The sequence below is a fragment of the Triturus cristatus genome, chromosome 9 (genome assembly GCF_964204655.1).
Source record: "Triturus cristatus chromosome 9, aTriCri1.1, whole genome shotgun sequence".
Taxonomy (NCBI): Eukaryota; Metazoa; Chordata; class Amphibia; order Caudata; family Salamandridae; genus Triturus; species Triturus cristatus.
Window position 1 is genome coordinate 111209050 of NC_140592.1, and position 15592 is coordinate 111224641.

The window sequence follows — 15592 nt, forward strand, 5'->3', positions numbered from 1 at the left end:
GTTTAGGGTGTTATTTGAAAATCAAGCCTGTGGAGAAACAAAACACAAGAGAAGTAGATAGTAATCTCAGCATTACTTTAGAGTAAGACCTTTCATGGTCTGAAAAGGTTCATTATCTGCGATTCCAAAAGTTATGACATCCAGTCTCTTTTGTGGGCTTGCCTTGATTTTATTAACAACGTGTTTTGCTGAAATTCAGATCGGGTATTATATCTATCTGGCTTTCAGTGCCAGTGGCAGTGTCAGTTAGAGATGTGGGTGGAGCCAATATAGTAAGTGTGTGGAGCCAGTGGAGGAAGTGGGTGAAGCCGGGGAGTGGGTGTGGCCTCCTACAAAAATTTGAGCACCTGTACTTAATATTTTACAAATTAAGCACTGGATTCAAGCCTATAACCATGGAGTGAAACACAAACCACCCCATTAGATGAATTAGTCCACTGAGCCAACAGACCCAGTGTTAAGACATCGAGGTATCAGACTTTGAAAACAACATCTTTGCTCTTTGCAAAATTGAGGTTCGTCCAAAGGGTTTTCGAATTTACATATGAAGTGTTCTGAAATGACTCCCAACCAAGGGGACGATTCAGATCCTGTAAAAAGGCTGTACGAATCGTTGTACGGAGCGTTTACCCCATACGATTCGTACCTGGTAAACTTTCCGTACAACCTAGGAAGTACGATTCGTACAGAAAGCCTATTTCCGGACGTTTCGTAAAAAAGCCCGTACGGGTCAAAAAAACATACGATTCTGATCCGGAACAGCTTGTACGCGACGTCCGGACTTATTCAGGCAGCGGTTTCCGTCCCAGCAAGTACGATTCGTCCCTACGTCACTCCGTACGGCTCTTTTTTTACGGGAGTCAAACACAGCCGTAAAAGCAGAGTACAACGCGAACCGCTACGCAACGGAGCCCCGGTACACGACGTACACGCCATGAACCCTGTCGTACGTGTCATCCCGGTCCTCTTGGCCTACGACCTGGTGCACCGCACCCGACGCTCACGCCGAAGAAGGTGAGAACAACACCCAGGGACCAGGGTGGGGGTGAGGGGCAGGAAACAAACCCCATACTCAAAGCCAAACCTATAATATGGAGGCCATACATTACCACCAGGGTCTGGTCACTTGGGGGGGCGTGGCCAGCAACCCCTGCGTACCGCAACAATGGAAGGGGACGTGTACGGTGCGTGTCACACGTACCCCTACGGCACCATTAGAACAGTGATAGGGACCGTACACACGCAATGAATGCGTGGGTACGGTGTGTACCACACGTACCCCTACAGCACAGTAGAACTGTGATACGGACCGTACACACGCAATGAATGCGTGGGTACGGTGCATGTCACACGTACCCCTATGGCACTATTAGAACAGTGATACAGACCGTACACACGCAATGAATGCGTGGGTACGGTGCGTACCACACGTACCCCTACGTCACAGTAGAACTGTGATACAGACCGTACACACGCAATGAATGCGTGGGTACATTTTTTTTTTTTTTTTTTTAATTTTGAAGGTTTTAAATAGCGCTGGCTAGACCCAGAGGTATCAGAGCGCTTTACAAGAAAAGGATAGTATGAGGCACATAGGGTATAAAAGCATATGAAAGGTAGTGCGACAAAAATTTACAAAGTACAGGCAACATGAATATTATACAAAACCAGATAAATAAACAGGGGCAGGAGCTATACATTTAAGTAATTTGGTAAATGGTGAAACAGGAGAACGGGGTATATAAATTACTGAACAAATATAGTGTGATAGATAAGAAATCAGGAGTAGGACAGAGGTTAGGAACCCCAATAATAATTGAGGAGGTGAGTTTTGAGGTCTTTTTTGAAACTAGAATAGGAGGGATTACAGCGCAGGTTTTTTGGGAGGGCATTCCAGATAATAGGGACATTGCCAGAGAGGGAGCGAGATTGTGTAGCTTTCTTTTTATGCAGAGGTGGGATTAGGAATAGGGTGTTGGTGCTTCTCAGAGGTCGAGTGGAGCCCGCAGTGTGGAGTTCCTTTGAGAGGTAATGCAGAGTGTTTTGGTGGAGAACTTTATGAGTAATGAAGGTGGTTTTGTAGGCAGATCTGCCTTCGATAGGGAGCCATTTAAGAGATTTGAGAGCCGGGGATATATGATCGAAGCGTTTGCAGTCCGTGATAAGCCTGGCAGCAAGGTTGAGCACAGCTTTGATTGGAGCTAGGTGTACTTTGGGGATTCCATTAAGGATGGCATTACCATAATCAATACGTGACAGAACAAGCGACTGAACTATGAATTTGAAATCATCAGTGGGTATGAATGGTTTAATTTTCTTGAGGTGACGGAGAGTGAAGAGGGCTCCTTTGGCAGAGTTTTTGATGTGAACATTAAGGGTTAGGGTGTTGTCGATATTGATGCCAAGAGATTTGACGGAGTTGGACAGGGGGAGAAGAGAATGATTTCGGTTTTGTTAGGGTTGAGTTTGAGACGATTGGAATGGAACCAGGTTTGGATCTTGGTAAGGGTGTTGTTCAGGTGTAAGATGTCAGCATGAGTTTTAATCTTGTAATAGATTTGGGTGTCATCGGCGTAGAGGTGGTAATTTATGCCTGCTTGGTTAAGAATGAGGGTGAGGGGTTCCATAAAGAGGTTAAAGAGGGAGGGAGAGAGAATAGATCCTTGGGGGACTCCAATGGAGACAGGAGTGGGGGTAGGGAGACAGTTTTGAATTTTGATTTGCTGAGTACGGTGTTGTAGATAAGAGATGAACCATTTGTAGGCAGAGCCATTAAGGTCGAAACGGGTCCTAAGCACATTAAGTAGAGCTGAATGGTTGACTGTATCGAGTGCTGCGGAGAGATCAAGAAGGATAAGAAGGCAGGTCTCGCCATTGTCAAGTGATTGATGGATGTCATCTATGACATTGAGCATTGCAGTTTCGGTGCTGCAGCCTTTTCTGAAGCCAGATTGAAAGGGGTCGAGAAGGTTGAAATTTTCTATGTGTTTGTCTAGTTGTAGTAGGACACCTTTTTCAAGTACCTTTGAGAGAAGGGGGAGGTTAGTGATGGGACGGAGATTATTTAGGTCATTGGGGTCAGCATTGGGGTTTTTGATTATGGGCGAGATTTGACCAAGCTGAAGGGAGGAGGGGACACAGCCCGTGGAGAGAGAGGTGTTGATGATTTTGGTCCAGAATGGGGTGATGATGTGCTTAAGGGCAGGGACAAAGTTGGAGGGTATTGGGTCTTTTGTGTGGGAGGACGGTTTTAGATTGCCAATTATATTGAAAACTTCAAGCTCAGTGACGGGGAGAAAGTTGAGCAAGGAGGCATTGTTCTTAAGTTGAGATTTAGGGGAGTTGGTTACTGGAGATGTGGAAGGTGAAAGGCCTGTGGAGTGGTGGGGGGTATGGAAATGGGCGGGTGAGGAGGCTCGCTGGGGAGCGGTAGGATAGAGGGCAGAGGAGAGAGTGTGTCGTCTGGAAGGGGGGATGTGGAGTAGGCATTAGAGGTGAGGACAGTATTGGATTGGGAGTTGGAGGATAGTTGTGTGGGAAGGAAGGATTGGTCAATTTTGGGAATTTTTTCCGAGAAGAAGTGGGTGCGTGTCACACGTACCCCTACGGCACCATTAGAACAGTGATACGGACCGTACACACGCAATGAATGTGTGGGTATGGTGCGTACCACACGTACCCCTATGGCACAAGTACAATGGTGAAACGAAGCGTACATACGCGATGACAGCAGGTGTATGGTGCGTTTCACACGTACCCCTACGGCACAAGTACAATGGTGAAACGAAGCATACACATGCGATGATAGCGGGTGTACGGTGCGTTTCACACGTACCCCTACGGCACAAGTACAATGGTGAAACGAAGCGTACACACGCGATGATAGCGGGTGTACGGTGCATTTCACACGTACCCCTACGGCACAAGTACAATGGTGAAACGAAGCGTACACAAGCGATGATAGCGGGTGTATGGTGCGTTTCACACGTACCCCTGCGGCACAAGTACAATGGTGAAACGAAGCGTACACACGCGATGATAGCGGGTGTACGGTGCGTTTCACACGTACCCCTACGGCACAAATACAATGGTGAAACGAAGCGTACACATGCGATGATAGCGGGTGTACGGTGCGTTTCACATGTACGGGTACGCACTAGTTCACACGTACGGGTACGCACTAGTAGTACAGTGCGTTTGACACCTACGGGTATGCACTGGTTCACACGTATGGGTACGCACTAGTAGTACAGTGCGTTTGACACCTATGGGTACGCACTGGTTCACACGTATGGGTGCGCACTAGTAGTACAGTGCATTTGACACCTACGGGTACGCACTGGTTCACACGTACGGATATGCACTAGTAGTACAGTGCGTTTGACACCTACGGGTACACACTGGTTCACGGGTACGCATTTCACACGCTTACAATGGTAATGCAGGCGCACACATGCCAGGAATGGAGGGCTGCAAGTCGCACAAGGATGTCCATCAAGTACTTGTCATTGCATACTGTTATGTGCAGGCCCTAGGTGTGGCAGCCAGTGATATTGCACAGGTCATCTCATCTAGTTGCACAATTGATGTGTGATGACCTGTGGACAAATGTCATGTGTGATGGGGTACTATGTGGCACACATCACCTTGACACTTGCCACGTGTGTCTGTAGTCCAACTGTGTCATGCACAGCAGCAGTGGGATGGCACAGTCATCACCACCCGCACCTGTATCCTGATGCCAGGGACAGGGACACTCTATCAACTGACATGTCATGATCTGCGTGCCCCTTTGTGACTATGTCAGGTGTGTGTCATGTGTTCCCATGAGCTTGATGTCAGTGTTCCGTCAACTGCATCTGCTGTTGGTGCATCCAACATGGGTCTGTGTGGAGATGGGCATGGGACACATCTACACACACCATGCCACATGTGGATTATCACCGCTGTAGGGTCTGTGTGCATCGGACATCATATTTTCCCAGTCATACATGTCTGCGTTGTCTGAATGGCTGTGTCTTTCTCTTGTCGCGTGTACCCCTTCATCGCAATGTGTTTGATATGTACATTTGACATTCCTTGTGACTTGTGCATGTGCCTTGCAGTCAGCTGTGTGGATGAGATGACATCCTTCCAATGCAGCTATGTGGTTGTGTGTCACTCCGGTGATATCTGTGGCTCTTCACTCAGACTGGCCACCAACTCATTTCAGGGCATGTCATGTAGACTTGACAATCAACAGGTGTATCTGGCATATGTGTCCTGTATGTATTGCACACACCCGACTCCATCGTTACCTGATGTGTATTAGCAGTGTAGCATGTGCTATGTTCATTGACATTGATATTGGCAGACTCTCAATCTTCATTCTTACAAACAATGTCTTGCAGGGCACTGCCTGTCCCAAGACCAATGCCATACTTGGGTGCCATGAGGGAACGTGCCTGCATCCGACGTTACAGATTCACTCAACAGTTGATTGAGGACTTGACCGACAGGCTGGCACCACACCTCCAACCGCGACACAGGTATCCCACTGCGCTGACCCCAAAGATGAAGGTGATGGCAGCCCTACATTTTTTGCCACAGGTACGTTTCAATTCACCATAGCTGATGTTGGTGGCATGTCACAGACAATGTTCAGCCGTGTCCTGCGTGATGTTATAGCAGCCATGCTGGAGCACCTTGATGAATTCATCACATTTCCTACTCCTGAGGAGTTGACTGATGTCAAGGGTGATTTCTATGCCCTGGGAGGGATGCTCCATGTCATTGGGTCCATTGATGGTACACATGTGGCTTTGGTACCACCACAGGCACAGGAACAAGCCTATTGCAATAGAAAACATTACCACAAAATACATGCCCTTGTGGTGTGTCTTGCTAACATGCTGATTTCCCATGTCTGTGCACGTTTTCCAGGATCAGCACACAATGCCTACATCATGAGGCGTAGCAGGGTGCCACAAATGATGCTGCGGCTGCACAACGAACGAGCATGTCTTGTTGGTGGGTATACTCTGTTTGTCCTGTGTGTTGCGGTATCTTTGGCTCTTATGGCATCTCCTGACCCACTTTTTAGGTCGAGGACTACCGGTCTGCCGAAGGCAGAACCGGAAGTCCGGAGATCTGATGTTTCTGAGAGTGGCTATTTAGCCCGCCTCTCTTTTTGCCTCTCCTCCATTGGCTGGCTTCCCAAACGGAGGCCAGCCATTGGAGGAGAGAGCCGTCCCTCCAAATAAGCTCCGTCTTTTTCAGATTCGGGGGCGTGTTCCGTGCTGTTCTTTCCACTTTTTAGCCACGCCCTTTTTAGAACAGCAGGAACACGCCCCCGAATCCGAAAAAGTTTAGAAGCTTCTATCCGCCATTTGTTTGCTATCGTCTGGCCGCGAGGATCTTCTTTGCTGTTGTGCGTCGAGGACCCGCACTCCGCACCGAGGCAGACAAAGAGGCCTGGGCTTGCGACATGCCAGCTGTTACTTCAACACATGTGAACAAAAAACACAACGCCTTAGGTTGGTGCAAGATGCAAAATCGTTAAGCTCATTTGAAGGCCAGGAAGGAAGGTACGGAGGAAGCAGAGGGGGCGGCAAGCGTTCCAAAAGGCACCTCTCGTGGGAGACAAAAAATGCTTATCAAAACACGTGGGTCTTGGGGAGTCAGGGCACAGGCGCGGCAGAAAAGGAAGCTTTTATTAACAACACATCTTCTCTGTGCGAAGCTTCAACCCGTGCGTTTCGTTCTCTCTTCTCTAGCAGTTCACCTTTTAGGTGTCTGCCCAGGACTGAGCAACGTTTATCTATTTTTAAAGATTCACACGGGGGGGGGGAATAAGCAGAAAGATTAACAGCAGCACCCAGTCTGAAAGGAGCGCGTGCCACCAATTTCACGTTTTCGCGAGCTCCCTGGCCCAGTTTAAGATATTGATTCCTTAGGGAGTCACAGCACTAAGTTGCGGTGTGAGCTTCTTTTCAAGGGTTGTATTTTGTATTGCAGACAGGAAATCCAATTCACTGCAGCCCTGCAAACCCATGTCCTAACTCTAAAGATGGAGGCTGCGCATGGCAAAACAACATGAGAGGCGTGGCGCAGCAGCCAGAGCGGCTGACTCCAGGGCGCGGGGTTCACGGTTCGATCCCCTGCTGCAGCTCAGCATCATGTGACTGTGGGCTACAGCTCACTTAAACTCCCCGACGGCCCCCAGAGATATGTCCGCACTTTACAAAATGGAATAATTACTATTAAGATTGTCTTACAGCTCTACAAAGGGAATCAACTTCAGCAAAGCGCAGCCGGATCAGGGAACGGGAAAAACACTGGTTCGCTCTATGGGGCTTTGCGAGTCAGCCTGTGGCCACCATGTCCTGTTACCAGCATCTGTGTAGCACGCTTCTCCCAGGTCATCGTCCTGTAACGCTTTTGGAGTCTGCAAGCCCCAGTGAAAACCTGGGGTCGACACTGACCTGAGTCAAGAAGGTCTGGTGTTCTTGTGTGGGGCTAGTGACGATCAGTTGGTCTGTGGCTTTACAAAAATGAATTAGATGGGAGTTATAAGGTGTGGATAGATTTTTAAAAAAAGACAACAGAAAGAGGAACTTCATGGAGAAAAATCAAAGTCGGGGGAAACAACTAATATGCACAGGAGGATGAAAACATACAATGGAGCTAATGACATCCTAACGTATTAGTTTAATGGGGCCTGTGTGTGCCTCATGGATGTTTGCTATTGGCTACATGAAGTTTAGGGGCGTGGCCTGATGGTCGGGTCTAATGCCCTATGTCCTGGGCGTGCCTCTGAGATTGCTATAAACAAGGGAGAGATGGAAAACGAACATGGACCGGGATTTGAGTCTGATGTGGGGCGCAGGGACAGCTGAGAGCAGCCCCCCAGCCCTGGCAGCCTCTTGGGTAGGCAGGGCCCAGGGAGGAAGCTGCTTGTGAAACACCGGCCACGCTGGATGATCTTATCTAGATAGCGTGACGTCCTGACAGCGAACACAAGCCCGGGCCTGAAATAGAATGCCTCGGAGGGATATCACATCGGATTTCAAATCCAATGATGTTAACATTTTTTTTGTTCAGGATTATCAACGGGAATCTAAAACTCAGAAATTGCGATGATGCCACGGCTCAAAATAAATCCTTGAAGCCACAGACTCAACTCTTTCAATCAAGACAGGAAAGGGAGAGGCATTTCGCTGCCTGTCCTAACAAGCACTGGCAAAGTCAATAGATTTGACGTTAGTGCTACATGTCATTGCCTTTGCTACTGCTTTGAAAGCATACTGGGGGTCAGGCGCAGACAAAAGCAGCTTAAAGTTGCTTTCTTTTCTGCCGCTGGGACACTGCTACATTAAGTAGGTTGAATTAAATGTAATAGATTTGGACATTTAAAACCTAAAGTGAGTCAGCCTGCCTGCTCACCTATGGTGTTGCTAAGCGCGCTAGGGCTATGTGCGCTATATGCAAGAGACAGTTGGCCATACTGTACCGTACCTCGAAGGGAGAGGCTTTCTAAAGTGCCACATGCCGGTCGTTAAATATTTAATAAACGTTACGTGGATGTATGATATACAATATTTTAAACAGATCAGTAAAAACCACAGAGAATGCCGCCCTAGTCACGTATGATTTAATAAGCGTGCGGTGCGTGCTAAGAGTAGAATGCACTGGTACGCGAAATAGGGCCATATGTCACAGTGCCTCTTTCTGTAATTGCATCCAGATGTATAATAGAACAGGCGTGCACTTGAACCGGCCTGCACATATTAAAACAAGCCCAGACTGTTGGCTTTATCAATGGTTGTTAGCTGCAGAAGATGACTGAGCAACAACAATGACTTTGTGGTAACTTATTGTGAACGTGCTTCAGTTCTGTATTTATGAAACTGTGAAATAACTATACCACGTGATTAGAAACGTTATATCAAATTCTTTGTAATATACTTGTATTTACTGACGCTTGAAAAAATGTCTCACAGCTGATAATACTTGGCGGCAGCTGCCCGTGCAGCAGTTTTATCACTGCAGACCTGCTACATTTAGAGTCTGAGCTCTGCCCTTCACCCATCCTGCCCGGCGGCGGAGCCCCACTGCCCGCACTTTCAGGCAACGAGCAGGTGATGAATCATGAATGTATCTTATGATCAGCTCAGCTACTTCGAGGCTGTATGCACCACAAAGGAGTCCCTCCAAAGGTAGTGGCCACAAGTGAAGATCTTTTTTTCACGTCCACGGTGAGGGGGTCACAACATCACTCTATGCTTATATATCACTACCTTGCAACATCCCTCTCCCTCACTACCTCACTACCTCACTCTTTCACTACCTCACTCTCTATCTACCTCACTCTCTATCTACCTCACTCTCTCTCACTACCTCGCTCTCTTTCAATAACTCACTCTCTCTCTATCTCACTACCTCTCTGCTAATTCAATAGGTATCACATATGCAAAAAAAAAGCTAATGACAATGCCATTTATTTAGCGATACAAAAATGATAAAAAAATAATGAGCAATACCAATAGCTCTACCTATAATATTGCCGAGACCATTGCATTGTAAATGCTTGTTTACATGATGTTTCCATGTAGGGGACTCTGGATATCCCAAAATGCCATGGCTAATGACACCTCTCCGCAACCCAAGAACAGCTGCAGATCACAGGTACAACAATGCACACGGGCAGACCAGGCGAGTGATTGAGAGGACGTTTGGCCTCCTGAAGAGCCGATTCAGGTGCCTGGACAAGACAGGCGGGTCCCTCCCTTATGCCCCGGAGAAGGTCTGCCGAATCTTCCTCGTGTGCTGCATGCTGCACAACATGGCAGTTGAGAAGGCAGTGCCACTCATCCTGGATCTGGATGAGCAGGAACATCCACCCGTGGAGGGTCAAGGGCTTGCTCACGAGGCTAGTGATGAGGAGGAGGATGATATCCGGAGTCAGCTCATACGCAACTTCTTCTCATAATGGTGAGTCACTGGGTATGAGTGTGCAAGCTTGTAGCATTGAGTAGCATGTGTTGCAATGTGTGTGTCCAGCTGACTGAATGCAAAGTGACTTTGATGTGTGTTCTGATGTGTCACTCGAGTGATGATGTCATGCCACACAGTTTTGCGGAGAGACTTTCTTTGAAATTTACATGTGGCCAACATTGTTCATGTTTTGTAAATGTCTATGTGTAACGCGAGAATTGTTTTAGGTGACTTCTTGTGTGTCTGTCATTCCCAGGTTTTTGCGCCTGTTGTCTGCTCGTGTCATCTTTGTCCTCCTGCTATTCCTCATGAGGATTGCAACGTGTGCTGAATCAGCGTTCCATGCACGGACATGTGGAAATGTCAGTTTGGGTAAGGATAGCAGCAAGGCTTTTTGGTGGTGGTACGGGTTAGGAATGTGTGGGCCTGCTTCTGTGCATGTTGTGGTACCATGCATACATGTCTTCTCACCATGGAGCATGTTACATGTAGCATCACTCCCATGACATGATAGTCACCCTTCTTGACTGTCATCTGTTGTGGAGTGTGGCGTCTGATGAAGGCATCAATGTGTGTAAACCTGGCCTCTGAAACGTTGCGGATGCTACGGGTGGACATAGTGTGGGACATCACAACAACAGGCTCTATGGGGAATTGCGGCCTCTCCGTGTGCAGCAGGATGTGTTTGGCTGATCCCCTTGACTTGTGTGCCAGTTCATTGGGATTGACATCATCCGTGTCATGAAGGGGTGTCCAGCGTAAGTCCCCACATGTTCTGTCAACTGACCTGTGAGTCTGTTCACATGGATGCATTTCCCTTTGTGTGTGTATGTGGAATAAAGGTGTTCAGCACAATCCAAAGTCTCTGTCACTGCAGCTCTCTTGACAGTTTGCATGCGTCATCTATGGCATACTTGTCAAATATTGAGCATATGTGTATGTGTACTTCGGCAACATGCATGCAGTTCTTCATGGCTAATAATATCTATTGTGCATGAAGTCCCTGGTTATGTATGTATTTGTGCAGGTTGCTCAACACAACGGGACATGAACACATGCTGATGGTGTGTCTCCTGTGCGCAGCTCCGCATTTTGTTGCCTGACCCTGTGACCGTCATTTTTGGTGATTGGTCATACATTTTCTCGTAGTGACCCATGAGTAACCTGACACTCCTTCCTTTACATACACCTGTTGCACTGGGCCTTTCTGACCTCCTTGTCTTTGTGTGCTACTTTTTGCCTAGTTTCTCACCCCTTCCGCCTGCTGCTGCGTCACCTGCGGCACCGCCACGCAGAGTGCCCTGAGTCTGCAACCCATACGCCTCCAAAATGCTCCTCCCTTCCCCCCTCCACCCATTCTTAATGCAGCCAGCAGCTTGTCTGTGCCACTGTTGCGCCAACGCCGTGCCAAAGGCAGGGCCGTCTGCGCCTGCAACGTGCACAGTGCCCGAGCCTCTGGTCTTTGCATGACCCATGTCACACAACAGGCTCATGCTGCAGCCAACCTCCAAGCAATGTCCTCCACACAATCATCTACCTGCTATCAGGCAACCCCTAAGCGCACACACGACACCTTCTCATGCTGAGTGTGCAACTCCAACTGCCTACACAGCGCTGCCCAGCCTACCAGACCCTGTCAGAACAACCAGGTCATGTGCCTCCTACTCCACACCCGCTCCGTCCACCAGCACGCCATTGGACTCTGTTACCTCCTCAACACAACAGGCCCACACATCACTTTCATGACAGTAACCTGGACATAAGCATCCTCAGCACACGACTTCTTCATTGCCATCTCAGACGGATACAAGATCACCCGCAGGGACGGCACCAACAATCCCGGAGGATGAATTGCGATTTATTCACAAGTACACCCTCAGAGTCACAAATCCGGGTTTGCAGCAACTCCCTGGCAACCCTCAGAGTAACACTCATCTACAGATCTCCAGGCCTACATCCACAATTGCGCTAAGCCATCAACACGTACATCTGCACGCACGCCCTCACCTCCACAGGCTACATGTGGCTGGGGGCCAGTAACTTCTGGCTGGAGGAGAACCATACCACCATCCACCATTGGTCCATCAACATTTTAATCGACGTCTCCAACAAGTAACACACTGCCCCACACCCTGCTAACGATCCCCCAAAGATGCTTGATGTAAGTTACCACAGACAAGCTGTGTGGGACACTCAGAACAACACCAACGCAACACCCTGAAACCTCACGCACTGGATCAGCAACTGATCCAACAATCTTGCCACATTGACGGACTTTCCTGTGAAGCAGAACAATAGTTAAGGCACCTGGGACAAGGCAGACCTACTGGACTCCTACAGACCTAGCCGGACTCTTGTGCACACCTTGCAACGCAAAGAGCCATCATTTACCTTACAGGCCTGGAATATACCACACACAGACATCACCATATCATCAGCAAGGACAAGTGGAGATTCTTCAGATAGTGCTGAGACACCAAAACACACGACATCAAGGAGCTCATCAGCATTGTGAGTGAACTGACAGCAGATCTCCATCCAAGACACCCCACCCTTGCAAGGCAGATCACATCCCTTTCAACTTTGTACCACTGCTAGCTCATGGCCATACACAACAGCCTTGGCACACAGAGGCAGACAGCACTATTATCCGCAGGACAAACCCCCCTCAGGTTCTGGACTCCCGTCAGCAGCAAGTACCCCACCTGGCTCATGTGCATCATCCACTCTGGCTCTCCATCAGGCCCCTTCCCACACAACATCTCAACCACATCATTCCCCATCCTTGAAGCCCACGTCCAGCGCGTCCTGAATGTCTCCTTTGAGTTAGCCACATTCCATGGGTGCTGGAGGCATGCAGAGACCCAGGCCCTTCTTAAACAACGGACGGCAGTACCGCAGGATCTCCTGGTACATCACCCTGCTTCCCTACCCAGCTAATGTCATCAGGAAGACACTCAACAAGCAACTGACAAATTTCCTCCATGCAACCAGCTCCAGGCAACCGGCACCAGACCATATTCCACAGTAATCACACCACTGCAACCGTCATCATTGCCACCACCAATGACAACTTTGCCCTGCTCAACAATGGTGAGCCCACCCCCTTGACCTCTCAACGGCATTGTACACCATGTGCTACCACACTGTCAGCTCACACATCTCCAACGCTGGTATCCAGAGGAGGGCCCAGGATTAAATCAGAAAGTAGCTCACCAGCAAGGCCAAGGGAGTCGGCCTCCACCCTGCAGCATGTAGTACACTGGGGTCGTGTGGCACATGCCCCAGGGCTCTTCTCTCAGCGTGACGATCTTCAATGAGTCCATGAACTCCCTCTCCACCATCACATGCGCACACAACCTCATCATCATCTCGTATGCCATTGACACCCAGCTGCTCCTCAAACTCACCAAAGAGCCAGCCATTGCCAGATCCAACCTTCAAGAAGGCATGAGATCCGTTGACGAATGGCTGAACATCAGCCACCTGAGGCTGGACTTGGACAGGACTGAGGTCATCATCTGAGGATTGTCCCCTTACGGCTGGGTCAACTCCTTGAGTCCCACTGGTCTGGGCACCGCACCAGCACCCAGTGGCCACGCACGCAAGCTGGTGTTTATCATGGACCCATCGCTCACAATTACCATGCAACTCACCACCATCTGTACCTCATGCTGCAACACCCTCCGCATGCTGCAAATGATCCACAGATAGATCCACTACAAGGCAAGACAGACCGTCCCCCAGGTCCACGACACCAGCCGGCTCAGCTACAGCACTAGCCTCTACGTAGAACAACAGCAAAACTGCAGGAGAAGTTGTCCACATCCAGGGTGCATCCGCACACCTCATCTTCAACATCCCCAGCCCCAGCCACATCACCGTCCACCTGAGATAGCTAGAATGGCTCACTGTCTGCTGCAGGATCACCTTCAGACTCCTCAACCACACTCAGGAGGCAGTCCACAACACCAGACCCAAAACAAACCTTGGACATCTGTCATCCAACACCCCGTTGGCCCAACTCCATGCAGCCCACTTTGCCCTGGCCACCATTCATCACATCCACATAAAAACTGCATGCAGCAGATAGTTCTCCCACCTCGCCAAACAGACCTGGGACTCCCTCCCCGGGCACATCAACATGACCCATGACCTCAACACCTTCATGATACTCTTCCAAATTGGTCTGTCTGAGCAGTATTGCAAGCCCCCCCTCAGCAGCTTGAGGCCATCATGGGTGAGTATTGGGCTCCATGTCTGTATTTGGTGATACATTGTGACCCATGTGTCTCCTCGACTGGACTCAGATCCAAGTGTATGGATGGCTGGAGTTAGTTCCACACTCAGGCATACTTTGACATATCCCCACACGTATGTTGTGGACTCATGCTAAATGACTGCAACATAAAATTTCACGTATTAATTATTTAATTATAGCTCTGTGACGTGATTTGTGCACTGAAAAAGGTGCAATGCATGGACCATAGAATCCAAAGTTCACAGGGTGAGATGGGATCCTTGCCCTTTGAAGTCATCAGAGTCCAGACCACAGTGTTTGGCATCATTAGTCAGACTGTGACCAGCAGGTCCATGTGGCAGATGATGTCAGTCAATGAGGTGATGCTGTTGCACATGAAGGCCAGGTGCCAGGCCAGGTGACCTGGGAGATGTGGATGTGCCGCTGCCTCTCACGGTCTTTTCCGTGGACGACCCACCTTCCTCAGGGGACCCTCAGATGCAGGCCTTGACGATGCTTGGGACGCTCCATCGGACGAATCCTCCTCCTCCTCCCTCCCTGTGGCTGGTGGTGGTCTTCGCCTGGTGGCACAGGGAGGGTTGCCCATGTTGTCGGCAATACGACAGAGTGAATGGCTTATGTCCCTTTGCACTGCCAGGAGCTCAGCCAGTCTTGCCTCCATCCATCCTTGGTGTTCTTGTTGACTGGTGTGTTGCTCGGCCTGCTGGTTCTTGATCTCTGTGAGGGTCACCACTACCTGGCTGAACTCCCTGGTGTCACGCCGGTATGACTCCATGATGTTGTGTATGTGTGACATACCGGTCCCTTCAGCTGGCTGGTCAGGTTCTCGCCTCCGCCTGCCTCCACTCCCACCACCCCCTGCCCACACGAGCCTGACCTGCCGTTGTGGGCACATCGGGTCTACGGGACCCCTGAGGGATGGCAGTGGCAGTGTTGTCTGCATCCTCCTGGGTGCCCCGGGCTCCATGTCCCTCCTGGTCAGACTGGCTCAGTTGTTCACTGCGGGCAGGGCTGCTCGGTGTCGCCTGGGATGTGGCAGGAATGGGGGTGGTGGTTGGCACAGATGGTCCTGAACCAGGTTCTGCAGGGGCTTGGACACCAGAGGGTCCAGGTCGGTCGGGGTCATCCGCGGAATGTTGAGAGGCGTTGATGCCGGTGGGATCAGGTTCCTCCCGGGCCAGGGACTGTGAATCTTCACCCCATTGTTGGGGGTAGATTCATCACGTTGCCCTGTGTGTGAGAGACAGACAATGTTCATGCTGTTTCATGCAACATGCATGTATCATACACATTCAAGTTGGCACTGTTCCTCCAGGTAGTTGTATGTGCCTAGCATTCTCCTCAATGTTCACTTGT